A 4,822-nucleotide genomic window follows, 5' to 3' on the forward strand; every position below is an offset into this window, starting at 1 on the left:
TCTTTAAACGTTAAGGTTTTCTTTAGAAAATTAGGGTCTAATTTCCCACGTAACCATAAGTATCATTCTATCTTTAACAGATCCACTTTGAAATTATCCTATTCATCTACACCAAATGTAGAATCTATAATCACCTCATCTAATAAACGTAAACTTAGCTCCTACTACATACAACCCTACCATAGACCTATACAATGGAAGTACTAACACCGATCGCAATAACATATCTAACACCCATTGCCGGACCACTTTAAGCAACTTAAACATACATAATATAATTCCCACATCTGAGGGTAACAGGCGCACACCTGAAACCGACGCCAACACTAATAAGCACACTGATACTAACAATACTGATTACATTATAACTCACTAAAACTATTTATATCTGACAATCTCTTTTGTGTTTCCTGTGACAGACAATTGCTTTCTCGTGTTACTGGACAGTTCCAATACTCTGCCATTGAACATCAAAATTTTGTGCATTCCAATTTATATTTCTTGCAGTAATTTTTCCATTTGACTTGTCAGATTTTTGTACCATATCTTGTTGGTTGCGATCAGTTACCATCTTTGCTCTTTCTTGTGCCTGCTCCAATTATTCTGTTTTCGCACTTCCGCACTCAGGGGTGGGGGAGCCCTTTGTAGCGGCACAAGCAGTCAGCGCCGTATTGGATGAGATCTCGCGGCAGCCATTGCCATCTCCGAGACTGGAGCGAGACCTCATCTGCATCCATTTGCCATGCGCGAGATCACAACGAGGCTTGCGATAGAAACGATGTAGACGGAAAACTGATTCAGTCCTGTCTCTCCTTCGACGCCATTACACAGCAGCACTGGGTGAACACCACCACTGGCAGAGCTTTCTGGCTGTCTATCTGCAGAGGCAATGCGCCCGCACTATTCGGAGCTTAAGATGGTAGTGGAGAGCAGCACACTTCACCTTTCCTGTAAATAACCCAGTTGTAAATAGCAGTTTTACTTGAAGTCTTTTCTCTTCGCCTGCCGGAAGCCTAAACTACAAGAAGAACAAGAAGAAGAATGATGGAAAGAAATGATATTCCTCCGATATCATAAACCTTGCTTTCCATTATTAAATATATATATATATATATATATATTGGTAAAACGGTAAGATAACGAAAGAAAGAATGAGACCTCAATATTATGTAAATAGAGGAAATTTATCTACACAATAATATGTTACATTACTCAATAGTCAAGATAATCTTGACTATTGAGTAATGTAACATATTATTGTATATATATATATAATGGTTTTCTTTCAGTTTTCGTCTACCACATCCACTCACAAGGCTTTGGTCAGCCCGAAGTTATAGTGGAAGATACTTACTCAAGGTACCATGTGGTTTGAACCCGGAACCATGTGGTTGGGAAGCAAGCTTCCTACCACACAGCTACGCTGCGCCAATGGTCAGATTATAAGGAAGAGAGTTCTAAACAGACTAAAAAATAAAATGCAGAATAAAGTAAAATAAAGCATTTAGAGATAATAAAACGATGAGGAAGTTCAGACTGACCCCTTCAGTACTTATCAATCGTTTCCTGGTCTCTTTTAAGGTAATTTAGATCCTTAAAAAAGGCAAGAAAACAGTTGATAAGCACTGAAACGGTCAATAATCTGTGACCAGGTGGACAAATTAAACGCAGTGACCCACCAGAAGTACCTTAGAGCATGCTAATCACATGGGCATTCTCTTTCATCAGGACAAGTGTCATACTGCACACGTGACATGTATTATTGGGGCTTGGCTGGGAAGTTTCGCTTCACCCTCCATATTCGCCCGCCTTTGTGCCTCCAGATTTCCACCAGTTTCAGTCTCTTCACAATTTGTTGAATAGACAAGGTGAAGAAGGTGTAAAAGTTCACCTGAAAGAGTTCTGCCAGTAAAGACAGGAAATTCTTTGAGCAGGAAATAATGGATCTGCCGGCAAGATGGCAGAAGATCCTGAAACTAACAGAAAATTATATCTTTGATTGAATAAATCGCAATGTTTAAAACTTATGTTTATTTTCCCTTAAAAAATAAACTGAGGGAACTTTTTACCCAACCTAATATATATATAATCCCTCACAAAAATAGAATGTTAGTTATGGAAACTATACTCGCAGTGCAAAATCAAAATCAACAGGCACTCTTATCGACCTCATAACTTCGCTTTCTGCCGTTTAAGATGTCGGCATTGATACGTCAACGACGATAATCCTCATATGACGTCATTTCTCACTTCACAATTCGGAATATGCTCCATCGTCTCTGCATGTTCATAAATTTCTTTTCCGGCTTTCCCACAGGTTGCATTCGCTAAGCGTAAGTAATTTTTATAAAATTTATTTTCTTAGCCATTTGAATAATGATTCAACCTGCCAGAAATAGCGACCCAATTTCTTCAAATCACATCCTATCACGAAGGAAATATTTGACATTATCTTACCAAAAAAAAAAAAAAAAAGATCTGGAGCTTCACATTGTAACACATTTCATAATAAGCCCGACAAAATATTGCATTTAGTCGTAAGATGGGTCACTGTTGGAAGGCTTTTGACAGAGGGTCCGCTCTATCATGTTTGACCCGTAGCGAAGCATCAACATCAAAACAACAACGCTGAAAATTATTTTTGACCTCAGTTTTTGACTGTTGTTCTGCATTGTTGTTGTTGCTATTTAACCTCAAGGCGGCCCTGATCCATCAAACCCACGATCTGAAGCCAAGATCATCACGAGGATTTTCAGGAGTAGTGTAACTCTCTTATTTTTTAAATGGTAGAGTGTGGTTGGAAAGAGATTCCGTCACTATTCCTAACTGGTCTAGCGACCACGCGGCGGCTTTGGCATTTATTTATAACATTCTCTGCATTTTTGTACTCTTTGTTGTTTGTTTCTCTTATTTTACGACAGCCAGAGAAAAGGGGCTGTTTTTATGACCTTTACAGGCCTCTCGACACTGGCGAAATTGATTAATTAGTATTGAACTCGAAAATGTGTAGTTGTTGCTGTTATTGTTTATTTCTAGGTCAGCTCTGATCCTGTAAATCTTTGATCAAAAAATTTCAAACCGTGACCATCAAGGAAGAAAATGGAGAAGATATTCAATTGACAAACATCTGCAAGTTCTATATAATGAATTACAATCATAGGAATAAATAAATAAATAAATAGATAAATGAATGCAACTCTAGTCTTGCAGCTGTTCCTACTGTGGGGGTCCAGCATGCTAAAGTTGACACATCATGCAAGAATTATACAAAAATCGAACCCAAAGCTTCATCGGAGAGTACCCGAAAGACCATCATGGACTCTCTGATGAAGCTTTGGCGTTCAGTTTTTGAATAATTGTTGTATGATGTGTCAACTTTGGCATGCTGGATTCCCAAAGTAGAAACGTCTATAAGAGTAGAGTTGTATTAATTAATTAATTAATTTATTTATTTATTCCTATGATTATAATTAATAAATAGATCTTGCTGATGTTTGTCAATTGAATCTCTTCTCCATTTTCTTCTTTGCCTTATAAATTCTGGATAAACGTTTATTTATCTCCACTTATACCTATTATTCAATTGTACTATTGCCATGCAACATTAAGCGTTTGGATATAAATAGGTATATATCCAGTAGTATATTGGATATTTATTATCCCTTAGATGGTTGTCTAACCTCTGACTAATATTTATGTAATTATATATAAATATATATATATATATATATATATATAATTTTTAATCGAAAAAAATTCTACACGATGAACTTTTATCTTATCTTATATATTATATATTTATATGTTTCCTATAAATAATTTACAATATAAGGGCAAAAGAAAAATTCTAATGCCAAATATGCCGAAGAAAAGATAAAAATTGTCAATTAACCATTATAATTTATGCGTCGCGAAACAAACCGATAGAAATTTCTAAAAAATTCATTATTACCGTATTGGACCAATTTTGGAGTTAATTCATAAGAATTTTCTCCTCTTCAGCGGCAAATACGCGAGATATAAGTGAAATACTTACTCATACCCATGGAAAAAGCAAACACCATATATATGTTTCCTATATATATGTATTTTTATATTTTTATATATCTATTTATTTATATATGTATATATTTCTTTATATTTTTATATATTTATTATTCTAGATGTTATAATGTTAAAATGTATATTTTTAGTCGCTAAAGTATTAATTTTTAATCGCGATAGACTCTACTCACACATTTCTCTTATATGTTTGTATATAAGGACAGAACAATGCGAAGTAAATGCAAGGCAAATCACATCTACCCTGCATTCAATATTTGGCACATAAACCCAAAATATTGAATTCAAGGTAGGTCTCCATTAATTCATATATTTATTTCTTGTGATTTGCCTTGCATTTACTTCGCATTGTTCTGGCCTTACCCACGATTCTTTATACAATATATATATATTTATATAAATTTTCATTTATATAAATTAAGATATTTAGATAACTAAGTAGAGTCGGAGACAAGCAATGTGCATTAGCAATATGTACAGACATACACGTACTTTCTAATGTAAATACGGATTTGTCCCTCTAGTTATGAACACTCACTCAGCTGTAAAATACATTCAGTGTTTTACCTGGCAAACTTGTCCTATTTTTGTGTTGAAATGTCCAGTAATTGAAAAAGCTCTTTCCGACTGGACACTAGTTGCATTAGTTGTAAGCAATGCACTGTAAAGTTTCTCGAGCTTTTCACTTATGTTCGAAGTTGCTTCAAAATATTCGAATTCTTTAGAGATTTCAAATCCATCTGTTACCATCTTGGGCTCT

Source organism: Octopus sinensis, linkage group LG16 (genome assembly GCF_006345805.1).
Source record: "Octopus sinensis linkage group LG16, ASM634580v1, whole genome shotgun sequence".
Taxonomy (NCBI): Eukaryota; Metazoa; Mollusca; class Cephalopoda; order Octopoda; family Octopodidae; genus Octopus; species Octopus sinensis.